Source organism: Herpailurus yagouaroundi, unplaced genomic scaffold (genome assembly GCF_014898765.1).
Source record: "Herpailurus yagouaroundi ecotype Mexico unplaced genomic scaffold, PumYag 140, whole genome shotgun sequence".
Classification (NCBI taxonomy): Eukaryota; Metazoa; Chordata; class Mammalia; order Carnivora; family Felidae; genus Herpailurus; species Herpailurus yagouaroundi.
Window position 1 is genome coordinate 24,535,112 of NW_024412395.1, and position 15,412 is coordinate 24,550,523.

Here is a 15,412-nt window from a genome sequence, read left to right on the forward strand (position 1 = left end):
TTGGGAGAGTAGGATTTAAACCCACACAGTCTGACTCTAGCATTTGTTCTTAACCAGTACATTATGACATCCTCTCCAGTGTGGCATCCTCAGGGTACTCAGAGTTACTGCCTGGCTCTCAGGGCCCCAGGACTGAGTGTTACAGTGAACAAAGGTGGAAGCTTCCTGACCTCTTAGAATTTGGCCTCGGAAGTCACCTAGTATAATTCCGTTCCTAATATCTTGATTGAAGCAGTGACAAGCCCACTCTGAGGAATGAGAGAGGAGTATCAAAGTGTCAAAGAATTTGCAGCCATGCTTTAAAGCCATTACAGTGAGCAAATTTCTAGCACCAATAACCACAATATCTGATACTCAGAGGAGAGGGTTAGTTTTTATTTCCTGAAATGACCTCATAGTTTCCTATATTTGGTCCTCATTTATCTACAGCAGGAAATGAAAGGAAATAGAACCTATCCTAAAGGCAGTTTTCAGTTCTAACTAGTATTCAAACCCCTTCCTTAAATCTGAGAGCCTTCTCATTGTCATTGGACATGACTTCCACCGACTCAAGTTTCATTGATGGAGTTGGACCGAAACAGAAAATGCTCTGTTACCTATAGTCAAAACAATTGCCAGGCCAATTTCCTTTCTTTATTTTTATTTTTTAAGTTTATTTAGTGTGTGTGTGTGTGTGTGTGTGTGTGTGTGTGTGTGTGTGAGAGAGAGAGAGAGAGAGAGAGAGAGAGAGAGAGAGAGAGAGAGAGAGAATAGGAGGGAGAGAGAGAATCCCAAGCAAGCTCTACTCCAGCAGCACAGAGCCTGATGCAGGGCTCAATCTCACAAACCATGAGATCATGATCTGAGCTGAAACCAAGAGTCAGATGCTTAATGGACTGAGCCACCAAGGCACCCCATAAATGACTTTCTTTAAATTCTGCATAATTTCCTCTCCTGGGAGGGTTAGACACCTGCTGAGTTTGAATTTTAAACTTTCAGATAATTTGGAGTAATACTCAGTAGAGAGAGGGGAAAAAAAAGTATTTTGGTGAGGTGATGTTGGTGTATGGGGAGGGGGAGTGTTGTCAGTGGTGGTATGTGGTCCTCTGAGAAAACAGCAGTTTTTTATTTTAACTGTAAAATGCTAAACCAATTTAGCTCAAATATTTTGAATATATTTTCAATTTACAGGGCCCATGACTGTCAAAGAAAATTAAGCTGAAAAATATTGGAAAAATCACTCAACTGACTAGAATTCTGTTTTTTATTAAAATCTGAGATTCTGACCAATGAGGTATAGATTAGGTTTTTTTTGGGGGGGGGATGGTTTTTCATAACTCTGGTGAAGGCCACAATTAGAGTATTCAGTGGCATATCTTTATGATGTGTCCCGAGGAAACGACATGACTGGTATACAGAGAAAAATTTCAAAAGAGGAACATTTCCTTCTATGCCATGGTCTAAGAAAGGAATTCCACATGCAGAAAGGCAAATATTAGAGTGACCAGGCTAGTTCATCTGTCATGCTTTCACAGCCAAGGTTAATTCTAATTATATGGCTGGCTGCCAAATCTCCTTTTATTCTAACACAAAGACAAAAAAATCTGTCTGAATAAGAAAGACTACTCAGCAATTTACAATTCCATTTCATGTTTCCTTGCTATGTAAAAGTTTCACACCTAGAATCACACAAAGTACAACTAAATTCCTAATGCAGCATTTTCTATGTAAAAGAAAAAAAAATGAATCTTTTCACCTCACAAATCCCTAGTGCTAGCCCTGTGACTGGCAAGAGCCTCAAGTTACTTCACTAATGGAGGTCCCAAGATTCTTATTCCTGCTCCTTAGCTCAATTAGTGTTAACCTTTGCCTTCTACCAGTAAAATGCACTTACTTCTAGCCCATAAATTATGTAAATAATTTTTCCTTATTTCCAGATGGCTTTTATATGTTTTTTTTGTTTTTGCTAGGCTATCCTTAGCTTGCACACACAAAGAAGGCAACAAATATTTATATGTTATCATTTATTAAGTCGGTCACTAATTCCATAAATATTTATATTGGATACTATTTTAGCTAGTAGAGATACAGTGGTAAGGAAGGAATTCACAATATGTATATTAGACAGAACAGGCACAGTTATGCTGCAGTAACAAACAACTTCATATTATCATTGCCTTAAAACAAAAGTTTGTTTCTAGCTGAGGCTACGTGAAGGCTCTTGAGGATCTATACATTGTAGTCATTTAGATTCTTAGAGAGATGGGTGTTTCTTTTAAATTCATGCTTCCATAATTGCTAAGACAGAAAAGGGGAATGCGGTAAATCACACACTAGTTCTAAAAATTATAATTGATATAATTCTCACAATTCATTGGCCAGAACAAGTCATACATGTATACATAACACTCTGAGGAGGCAGGACTTACTAATAAGCATATTTGTCAATGTTATTCTATTTTCACCACGTACATCACGCTATGAAATTGTCAGCTGGTCCTATATCTATAGTCAAGTATATTATTCTACCCAAATGTCTTATAACCTACCTAATGGGTATTCCTAGGAAACAATGGCTTCCTATTTTTCATTAACTTTTCTTAGCACTATGTATCACCTAAATCACACTTCATTGCCTCATTTTTAGTCCTATGATTCAATCCCTCAAAAAACAACAAATTATACTGCTGCCATATATGCTGGGTCTTCACTAGTTAGTATCAGCTCAATGTCTTTTAATATCCCCTTTTTGGTTATACATCCATCCTTGCTTGACATCTAGACTCGGCACATCGTGTACAACTAGATTGTTTTCATTTCTAACTTCTGTCATCAGAACATAATCTAGTTAGTGCCCTTTCTCAAAACAAGCATTAAAGGAAACAAGATATGGAGAAAAAAAATCTGTTTTTGACTGATTTTATTGAAGCTTAGACCTATGGCAAGATGTCACTTTAATGTTGGCACAAACATAGAAACAAAATGCTAATTTAATAGACTATGATATTGTCAAGCTTTTTTTCAGTGTATAAATCTGTTTTGAAAGATTAGAATAAATTTGGTCTGTCCAAATGTGTGACACAGAAAGAAGAGATCTAATTGCTTCATGATATATGTTTTGCTAACTTCTTCAAATCATTTCTCATTATTTTATGAAACATTATAGAGGAGAAACATGGGTTACTTAATTAGATATATGCAGCACTTATAACCTGTGCAAACTCTTTGAACTTTTGATTTTATAAAACAAATAATAAAAGCTCTCTCACAGAATTGTAAGAAGGATATCTATAGAAAATCTAGCACAATATTTAGCATTTAGTGGCTAGCTTTTCAAAGTTTTTCTTTTATATTCTCTACATTGAAGTAGCTGTGGAGTTTTGAGAACGGCTAACAATATTTTGGGGAAAAAATCACTTAGGAATAAATTATTCTGAATACACCACTCCATTTCTCTTCCCCCAAAGGACACATGTTCTGAGTGAGGAATGTAAGCATCACCAGTAAATAGAAAATACAAACAGAGTGAAAGACAAATTGCCAGACTCACAATGAATGTCCATGCAAATATAATCACTGGCTGAGCGAGAGACAGAGACATGGAGAGAGAGCGCGCATGTGGGCTAGAGAGGAATAGCAGGGACTTTGCAAATAAGCCAGGCTCAGGTTTTGTCAGTTTCAACCCCAGAGCAATACTCTATGCCTCATTGTTCCAGTCAGATTTTGCCCTAAACTAAAACTACTCAACAGTTTCATTCTCAAATCTCTTAACATATCATTTTTAATAAATAAACTGATGGAATTATGTGTTATGTATGGACAGAGCACATTTTTGTGTGCCTATTGTATTCTAGTACACACAAGCAGACACATATACACTGTTTCCAAAGGTTTCTTAATAATTTTAGTATTGTTCTTGTCATATTAGAATTTAATACTTTCTTTCTAGAATCTAAACCTCAGGAATCTAGGTAGAGTGTATCTACTTTCACCTAAGACTTTTCTAGTTTTTACTCAAATATTTAAAGACTTTTAACCCAAAAAGAGATGATGATAAGATTGAATCCTAGACATTATTTAAGGATCAGCTTAAAGACTATTATGAAATCAAGATTTAAGTAGTAGCAACAAAAATTCACCTCGCTTTAAATATTTTTTCTTATATATCTTATATTCTTTCTTATATTACCAAACATTTCAGTTATTTCTTTGCATATTTTATGCTTGCTACAAGAATATAATTTTTTAGAAAGCAGATATGTAGTTTTTTTTACATCTTTCTATTCCTCATATAGCTGAGTCACTCTAAATTTGTTAAATGATTAAAATTGGACATATTTTGGTCACATGGGAAAATCAGGAAAGAGCTGCAAAATCATATATGTATAGTCTTAGTCCTAGGATTTAAGATGAATTTGTGAATAAGGAAATGAGGATTTCTGGTAATATATATAGGAGAAGGGAGAATGACAAGCAAACAAAGAAGCAAAATGAATTGGAAACTTCTTCAAGTAGAAGAATAGAGTTAAGGAATGGAGATATCTGCCATCCATTTTAATGGTTAAGTGCTGTTATTTGCTACCTGGTCTTTGTGAGGCAAAACACACACACACACACACACACACACACACACACACTCACACACACACCAGAAAAGGTTGAAATAAATGCAGTTATGGTCCAGAAACAGGCTGAAATGGAAATGAGGAGACAGGTCCTCCATATTAGGCTGCATGGTATACCCAGGGAACACAAACTCTTGGTGTGTTGTTCTCTCTTTTGTTCACTTGTTCAGCTCAATTGGTTATAAGCTAGTAGGACTGAAAAAAAATACATTAAATACTACTACTACTACTACTACTACTACTACTACTACTACTACAACGGGGTATATTGTCTGCAACCCTGTTACCGACACACCACAGAATTTCTCATGCAACTCAACCAGAAACAAATATCCCACATCCTACCATTTGGAACCAGAAATCATCTCTTCGAATTGTTTAAATGCTTAACTATGACCAAATGCTGGAACATACTTTTAAATACTACTTTTCTTGGGATGCCTGGTTGGCTCAGTCAGTTAAGTGTCTGACTTGATTTCGCCTCGGGTCATGATTTGTGGTTTGTGAGTCTGAGCCCCGCATGAGGCTCTGCACTGACAGTGCAGAACCTGCATGGGAGTGTCTCTCTCTCTCTCTCTCTCTCTCTCTCTCTCTCTCTCCCCCAATCATGTGCTCTCTTTCTCTCTCTCTCAAAATAAGTAAATAAACTTAAAAAAATTGCCATATGACTGATAAAACTGGAATGAGAAACAAAATGACCAACCTACATATTCTGACCAAAACTAAAACAAACCAGGAACCAGAGAGAAAATGGAAGCAGGTCTTGTGTCTCCTGACCTATTTGTCACCTCACTCAGAAACCCCAGGTCCATGTCAAAAGAAAACCCAGCAGGTGGCCCTTCTAGGGATGAGACCTGGACTTTGAAGGACTCAGAGTGCTGGTCCTTCCCTCCATCCCCTCCCAAATCAATTCACAAACCATACTTCTGAGTAGGAATTAGAACAAACACCAAAATACCACACTGCATGCTGAAATGAAGAGTTTTCACAGATAAATGTAAAAGCAAAAGTTAGTGTAAGAAACCCACTGGTAGATACGCAATTTAGGAATTTTGATAATTCTTTTTTTCTGTTTAAAAGTCAAAGTCTGCAAACAAGGCAGTTGAAGTAAATGCAAATTTTAAAGCAGAGTCACAGTGAATAAATATCTGCTAGAAAAATCTCAACATCAGTTATCATTTTGGACTGGTAAAATGTACAGAATACTTGACAATCCTGCCCAATGAAATCTTGTTCTCAGTCCCAACTTCATCCACCCTACACAAGTCTAACAAATAGGAAAATAATTATATTGTTGCATTTCACTGTATAGAACATCATATTGTATAGTATTTAATAACAATGGTGCTTTTTGTCACTTATGATTTGCTTTTAAATTTATAAAATTATACAGATATATAGAGTATAGATAACATACCAATTTTAATTTGCTTTGAAATGTATAAAACATGCATATAAAAGTTTATTCAATTACATATAAAAATTGTGATGGCAATACAGTATATTAACAGTTTATTCTGGGACATAAATAATGTCTAATTATTAATTTTTATGTATATTTTTCTTTTACATATTTTCTATAAAATTTACAAATTATAGGAAAAAAATCTTTAAACTGAAAAGACATTTTGGAGAATGGTCTTGCCTCCTTTGGTGGAATGAGGAAAAAGGGATGTCAGAGAGAAGAACTAATGAACCAAGGTCACATGGATAGTTGCTACAGAATCAGAAATAGAAACTTAACATTTTTACCACCTACTGTTTATGTATAATATAAAAATTTTAATGATACATATAAGTGTGTAGACATAGATTTTTTGACATTTTTATTCATTCAGACATATAACAAAAACCTATCATGAGCAAGATCTTTGTCAACAAAAAGCTAACAAATCTCACTTAGGCATATTCCTTTCATTAATTAAGCATAAAAATAGTGTGCTAGAAAAAAGTTTCCTCATCAATAACCTAGATATCATTTGTTTAATCTTACTGAGTGACCTCAGGCAAAAACTTATGTAACAACTTATTCTATGAACATAGGAATCAGCTAACAAAAATCATTAAGTTATTTTATCTTTAAAACTCCCATTGATGTAACTCATGTTATTGTCATTGGTTAGGCAGGGGTAAACGACAGTTATTGAAGTCTGCACAAAAAACAAAAAACAAAAAAACAAAAAAAAAAACTATTGTTTTCATCTTGTGCATGCATGTTGTTTACTTAGACTTGCAAATACACCAGCTCTCATAACTAGCCAATCACTTTGTCTAGCTATTAAGCATGTTTTAATATATTCTATTAATGACTAGCTATGTTAACTGTGTGAAATAGAGGATAGGATATTCCCATTTTCTCACTGAATACAGAAGAACTGATATTTGAATATAGTCATTAAATGACTAAACTCACACGAATTATATCAATACATGTTTTTCTTTTTAACCTGTTAAATTAAACCTATATTTATCCCACATCTTTTTGCTTTCCTGCTTCTAATACACAATGGTGTTTTTTTCTCTGAAATAATTTTTATAATATCAGTGCAGTTTTGTGCAATATGATGGCAAGGGTCAGCTGAATTTGAATCACAACATAGAATGCAAAATATATAAATTATACTGCTTAGCAGGTATTCAACATAATTAAAATCATGTCATGTTGTCTTCTTTTTTAAGTACATAGAAAAGATAAATTCTGTTCCTTTATAGACAAATTAGTGAAACAGAGAAAGCTTGTGACCGAAATAATACTACTGACATCACCCAGGTCTTTCTTGAGTCTATGTTCACCTTTCTGCAAGATACTTGCCTTTTCAATTTTGTTCTTTCTGTGGTCCATCATGAGAGAGCAACCTATCACTTATTATGAGCTTCTTTTAAGTACGTACAAAGATAATCCTATGTCATGGCTTAACGCACATCTCTTTTCCTTTTCTTAGCTGTGGTGCTAAGCAGCCACAACATACATTCTTTTTATGCTTTTTTGCACAGTAGGGAATCCTAAGTGTCAGCTATAAGAATCCTGACTATCAACTTTCTCTGAATTCCAGTTTCTGAATATTAGAAGTGAATATTGAAATTTTTGATTCCAGGTACTTCGTTTACAGATTTAAAAAAAGTGGGGGGGGGGGCGCCTGGGTGGCTTAGTGGTTTAAGCATCTGACTTGAGCTCAGATCATGATCTCACAGTTCGTGAGTTTGAACCCCTCATCAGGCTCTGTGCTGACAGCTCACAGCCTGGAGCCTGCTTCGGATTCTGTGTCACCCTCTCTCTCTGCTCCTCCCCTGCTCATGCTCTGTCTCTCCTTCAAAAATAAATAAAACATTAAAAAAAACCACACAATAACGCCTAAATTGGTAAAGCGTAAGGCAGTTAGTAACGTCAACCTGGAGTCTTTATCTATAGTCCAGAGTGTCTGGTGTTACTTTTTAATTACTTCTTATAACCAGTTTCACCCCAAATTCCTTGTAAAGTCCTTGAAGGATATAAAGGTCCTACACACTGGTATTTTCCATAGCGTGTTGTGACAAAATCAGTGCTTAGTAAATATTTGCAGAATGATTGAATGAAGAAGGAAATGAACGCATAAAGTCAGCTCTTTTCTACAGAAAGTACTTACCTACTTGACCCCTGGCTAATCTCCTATTTCATTAAAACAGTATGTTTTTCACATATTTTTATATAGTCTCACTTTAGTAAACTAATAATAGTCTTCTTATTTCCACTTATTGTAAACCTCTAATGTAACATTATAGTTTATTAGAACAGATAAGAAGAGGATTAGAAGGAAAATAATTTAAGCAGTACATGATCATAAATTGATGCTAACCCAATCTAAATCAGGGCAGTATTTAAAGGAACATATAAGAGACTGTAGAGTAACAAAAAAGTGAAAGTAATGAAATCAAAAGGCAACTGTGTGTTAGTCCAATGTTTTGCTTGAAAAGTATAAACTTCCCAAATAAGAACAAAATTAAATACAGCCTCTTAAAGGATAAGAAATCAATCAATCAGTTGGGCAAAGGAAGTCCTATTGTTTAGAGTCACAATGTAGCTTTGGTTATAACAAAATAAATAGCATTACACTTAAAAATATAGGAATATCAGCAAATAAAAGATGTTAAAATCGCTAGCCATTTGAGAAATGTAAATTAAGGCTATTATAAGATCTCACTCCATACCTACCAGAATTATTAAAATAAAATTTAAAAAAATATTGGTAATACCAAGTGCTGAAAAGGATGTTGAGCAACTGGATCTCATACAGTAGGAAAATCGTACAGACTCTGGAAAAAAGTTTGGCAGGGTTTCTTGTTGTTGTTTGTTTTTTGTTTTTAGATAAAATTAAACATGAATTTACCATGCAATTTACTCAGCAGTCATACTCCTGGGTATCTATCCCAGAAAAATGAAAAGTTATGTTCATATGAAAACCTGTGCATGGATGTTCATGGTAGGTTTATTTGCAATAGCCTCAAACTGAAAGCCACCCAAAGGTTTATTTTACATGTGACTGGGTAAATAACATGTGTTATATATCTACAATGGAATACTACTCAGCAATAGAAAAGAATGTACCACCAATATGCACAACATGAATGGATCTTGAGACTTGTGTTGAATGAAAAAAAACAAAAAAACAAAACAAAACAAAACAAAACAAAAAAACAATCTCAAAGTTTTTAGCTGAATAACGTCCCATTTAGTAATATTTGTTGAAGTCACAAAGTATAGTGATCAGAACAGATCGGTGGTTGCCAGAGGTTAGGGCCAGGGAAAGGTATGACTTTAAAGGGAAAAAAAGAAAAGGAGAGTTATAAAGTGGTGATGGATGTGTTCTGTATCCTGATTTTGGTGATGGTTGTATTATATTCCATATACATATACGGAATTTCAAAGAACTATACACTAAAAAAGTGTGCATATGAGATCTGAATAAGGTGCATGGTTGAGTTAATAATATCGTACCAAAATAAATTTCCTGGTTTTAATAATTTATTATGGTTATGTATGATGTTATCATTAGCAGAAGTAGAATGAATGGTTTATGGGAGCTTTCTACTAATCTTCCAATTTTTAGAGAGTCAAAGTATTTCAAAATAAAAGTATTAAATACAATACAATAAAAGATACTTTTAAATTTAATTATTTGCCTAAAATAGAGGCAAATTAGTATACAGTTCAATGGTTTTCTCTATTACCTTTGATTTATTTTCCAATTTAGCTGTTACTATTTGTACATGTAGCTCATAAAAAATTATGAAATGGAAGTTCCACTTTCCTTCTTACTATAACATTGGGGATAAATAAGATAAAAATATAATGAACAGAAGTAAATTTGTCAAATAGCCATCTTTTATTCCTAATTCAATATTTCATTTGCAAGTTCTTCTCAGGCTGTATTATTTTGAAACATAGCTGACAGGACAGATAGTCATTTCAGTTGGAAGGACTAGCTTGCCACTACCAAAATCAACAACATATATGGACACAATTCTCTATTGAAACTCTCACCTTTTTTTTTTTTTTTTTAATCTCTGAAATTTCTTCTCTTTGTTTTAAGCAAAGGCATTGACAACCTTTATGTTGTACTACCTTTCAAGGATGTTTGTAAAGCAAACAGCCTGAGAAGACAGAGATAAGTGTCTCCCTTTGGGGCAGGGGGCAGATTCACTGCTTGATCAGAATAATAAAGATAATCCCTCTCTCCGGGGTAAAAGTTGAGCCAGTGGCTACCTGTGGCCTTATAAAATTTGTGGTTTCCTAAACTCAGAGTTGCTCAGCTATAATACAGACTTACTATGTGCATATCATCCACCTGGGGCCACCTTTACATTGCTTACTTGAAACTTAGGGGAGCTTATGCTGTGATGATAAATTTCTTTGTGACCTAGAATACTATACAACTAGAACAACTTAACTTGTTGGCTTGTGACTATGATACAGTCTTAGGGGAAAGGGTTTGAGGGTTATAGGGCATTATATATAGACTTTAGAAATTCCAGGATTTCTTCCTGACAGTTTCTCAGCACAATGTGTCTTTCTTTACCCTATAATGGCAATCCCAGACCCATCTAAATGTCTATAGTCTCTGGATGGCAACCTGTTCAGGATGAGAATTAGGACATTAAAACTTAGTTATAGTTACAGTTTATAAATATACTTTGGCACCTCTTTCATTTGACTCTTCTAGATAAATCTCTGGGTGAAATAGGAGACCACCGGGAAGAAAAAAAGATGAAGTTATAGCAACTTCAGACTTTATGGAGCTGGACAGAGAGCAAAAATCCTGTACTTGGAGGAGATAACCTTAGACTATGGGAGGTATGAGGAAGGAAGGGACATTAATGATCTTTCAGAACTGCCCCTAGAGGATTTCTCCAGAATATAAACACCCTTGTGCTGCTCTTTATCTTTTCAATGATTTTTGAAAAAGAGAGGAACCAATTTGAGTGTGGAGCTCATGCTGCCTGCGGTCCTGTGAGTAATAAAGTAGTTTATCTATGACCCAAAGTCTCATGTCTTCTCAAGATCTAGGAAGCTCTGCAGGCAAACTTGGCTTGCAAATAGAATAAAATCTCACATTATTTGCAGTTTTGACATAAACATAAAGAGGATCCAGTTTATGTATATTCTGGTTTTCCAAATCTGAAAATATAAATTGGAAGTGTAGGTATAAAAATAATAATACTGGGTTCTGCATGATTTAAACTGTTTGTATAGGTGGTTTATCACTGAAGTTCACAAAACGCATTCATAATAATGCGTCTAATGTCCCACCATGCATCCTCTTGGCTTCTAATTCTTGTAGAATCTATGGTGGACAGTAAAAATTGAGCTTTGATTTTCAAAATATTCACAACATTTCACCTTGAGCAAAGTAAATCTTGTTCAGTAGGCACACATAAGCCTAGGAAATTAACACACCAAGGGCGGTACTCAACCAATAGAGGAAAGGAGTTTGTCATGATCTACCTTCAGGTAGACAGTTCTGTCAAGCACTCCATATACTTCTCAGAAAGTTCTAAGGAGAATCAAGCCCCAGTTGGCCACAGTTGCCACAGTAACATGCTTCATATTTCCTTTATATCCTTTCTGTACTCATCCTCACCCCACACTCTTGCTTCCTGGCATAACCATTTAATAGCCTAAGTAAACACAAAAACGTGGTCTGAAGCTCTTCTTTTGGGAATTACACACAATTTCACAATAGATATGTTTAGGCTGCATATTTCAAACTTTCCTTCTCTGTTTAAGCAAATTCACTTATTTCCATAAAATGAAATTAGAGGTTTATATTACAAGGTATAGTTTGAAATGAATTTTATAAAATGAATGAAAACTCTTCAACCTGGTAATAATAATGTTTTTCACTGCAAGATGATTCTACTGACTGATGACCATTTGGATATATGACAATTTCTGAATTTACATTGGGAGGAGGCATTAGGAAGATGTCTGTACAAAATTAGGATTACAACCCCTGGTTTGGCACTAACTAAAAATCAATATGCTCTGCAGAAGATCATTACATCTTGGACTTGTATAATATTAAATATTTGGGGATACTCTAAAAAAAAAACATTGAAACATTGATGCTACTTGATGTTTTTATAGGAAATCAACATTAGACCTGATAAGAAACAATGACAAAGAAAAGCATTAATCTGCATTGTATGCATTAGATATTGAATTCAGTTCCAATTGTATCATGAGTTGGATGGCATTTAGAGAACTCATAATGTGAGTGAGACAATCAGTGATTACAAAGAAGCAGAAGGTGGAGATGGAAGTCAGAAGAGTGAACAGCATCTTACAGAGAAGTTAATGTTCCTATGATGATCTATTCCGAAGCTGGAGGAACTAAGAGTTTTGTGGAATTTTCTGCTTTTTTCTTAATTAGCATCGGGTTTGGGAACACAACTCAATTCCCCAATTTTCCTCAATTTTCATCTATATCCATCAATGACCATACTAGACTGGCTAAACTGATGAATAGTAAAAATTAGCTCACAAGCATATATCAGTCTCCAGATAACAAAGCACTTTAAGTTGTCATATTCAACACTTATTTTCCTACTAGGGATGAATGAAACAGACAAAATTGTTCACATTTTATAAATGCTGCTTTTGAATGTCAGATGATGATTTTTCACAGTTTCATAAAACAACTAGTAGGATACTAAACTAGAACTCTACCCTAGGTAGTCTAACCCAAATTGTGGGCTTTTTTTCTCTTTGTAGTCCTTATGATAATGCTTGCTTTGGGACATATTTCTTTTTGTGATAGTAACAAACAGATTTTGCTGAAATCCAGATTTGGAGAAGCAGCTTTAAATCCCCCATTGCCTCATTAGAGAGAAAATAAGCTTTGGAATTTGGAGGATACAGAGTCACTCTAAGAAGGAATAATGCAATTGGAAATATAGTAGCAGCTGGTCCAGACTTCTTTTACTGATTACTTTTATAATGTTTTCCTACCCAACCACTAAAACTGGTTACTATTATTTCCTTCTTTCTATTGGACCCACTATCTCAATGGCTCAGTGTTTTAATCATCTCATTCTTGCTATAAAACACCACCCTTCATCTGATGTTTCCATTTTTCCCAACAACCCAGTGTCTCAACAAACTCAAGTAACAGTGACAGACAATGAAATATTTTCACTGATTGTAAGTTCTGATTTTTTAAAGAAGTTGTGCTGAAAGAAGGCAAAATGAATAAAAACACTTAAATACAAGGAGCTGGAGAGCTCCAATCCCTGGTATATTTCAGAAAAAAACAAAGAATTTGGGAGTTGAAAGGAAACCTTACAAATCATCAGTTATGAATTAACCAAGGTTACCTGAATCCAGAACTGGAAGCCAAATCTTTTGACTTAGGCCAGCACTCTTCCTAATATACTATGTATACCTTCTACACCACCAACTCTCATTTTTCTTTCTTTACTTTTTGGTTGTCTTTTTTCTGTTAACTCTTCAATGGTGAAATATTGATAGCATTGATTAAATGTTTGTATAATTATAACTATGACAAGTTCACTAATCCACATGGGATATTATGATTTCAAATAATATCTGCTAAAAATTTTTCATCATCTATTAGATATACATGTACCTCCTACAAACTCACAATATCCAGGATTAACAAATTCATTATTCACTTATTATTACTCTGTTCATTTGAGAAGTGCATCATCATCCTCTACCAATATAATACAAAATTTTGTCATTAATAATTTTCAGTAAAATTGAACCGTTAAGAAAATAGGAACAATAGTACATTCTCAGTAAGTTATATCCATTTAAATATGAGTATATAAAGGAAAATAAAAAATAAAAAAGTTTCATATAATTTGTGATTATATGAATAATCATGATTAAATGCTTATTAAAAATAATCATTTTTAGTTAGAAGTCTTAGTTAACACAATGCTCACAAGCTTCTAATATTTTCTTAAGTGTTAAGCATACCATTATTATTAGCATGCTTTCACTTGAAGTCTTAAGCCATAGCTATGTGTAATAAATTAAATGTCTTCTGCCCATAACACATTCATAATACATACACATAATATATCACAAAATGATGTTTCCTCCTTTTATGCAGGTAATACCCTAGTCCAAGCAACCACTACCCATCTTAAGCTATTGAAATTGGCTCTTCACTAATCTTCCATTTCCATTTTGACCCCTATGCACAAACACACACAATATACACACTATATTTCACAGTAACAGAGTTGCATAGATTATAAATCTGGCCTAGTGACACTTTAAATTTTCCAACTTGACTTTCAAGGTTCTGGATGATATACCCCCAGCCTCTCTGGATGATATACCCCCAGCCTCTCTCTTCACATTCAATTTGAGCCACTCTTCTCCTTGGTTATTGTACGCCAAACATACTATCTTTTTTCCACCTTCTCAAGCATGCTCCACTCTCTTCTTTCTCAAGGCATTAAACTTGGTTTCTCTCTGAAAGACTCCTTGTGCTCCCTGTCAACATTCCCACTTTTTTTCCCATAATTTTCTTCTCTTATCCTTTAAGTAACATTTTAAATGTCATCTCCTCAGTGAGACTTTCACTGACCAAGTAATCTAACTAATGTCTTCTCTGTCACTCTTGAAAATAACACAGTATATTCACATAGAACTTACCATAATTTGTATTTATGAATGTATGTATGAAAGCATTTATTTGTTGCACTGGAGTAAAAAATAAATAATAGTCTTAAGAATTTTTTTAATGTTTATTTTTGACAGAGAGAGAGAGACAGAGCATGAGCAGGGGAGGGGCAGAGAGAGAGGGAGACACAGAATATGAAGCAGGCTTTAGGCTCTGAGCTTTCAGCACAGAGCCCCGATGCAGGCTCAAACTTACAGATGGTGAGTTCATGACCTGAGCTAAAGTCCGATGCTCAACCGAATGAGCCACCCAGGCGCCCCAAGAATTTGTTTTTATATGATGTATCAATTAAGCTCATATGGCTTTTTAACAACTTGATTTAAAAAATACATTATTTTAGTGTAGAGTAGTACTAGCAAATCCAAAAATTAAAATGTAACACACATAATACATAAAACTTCTTATACTTCAAAAGCACCTATCCTGCATGGCTTCATCTAGATATAGTGGAAACATACTAATTTAAAAGACTGGTTGCTACTTTATTTTTACTTTTTTATTTCCCAAGATATTATTTGTTTTAATTTTTTAAATAATTTGAGACTTGTAGAAAAGTCATAAAAATGGTTCAAAGGACTCCCATAAATTTTACCCAGAATCCCCATTTAGTATAAT

General features: G+C 34.4%; 1 protein-coding gene across 4 annotated transcripts in view; it reads right to left on the reverse strand.

The window, feature by feature from the left end:
- LRP1B (LDL receptor related protein 1B) overlaps positions 1-15,412 on the reverse strand; it is a 1,898,953-nt gene that overhangs the window by 911,249 nt on the left and 972,292 nt on the right. The gene's annotated exons all lie outside the window — the stretch shown is intronic.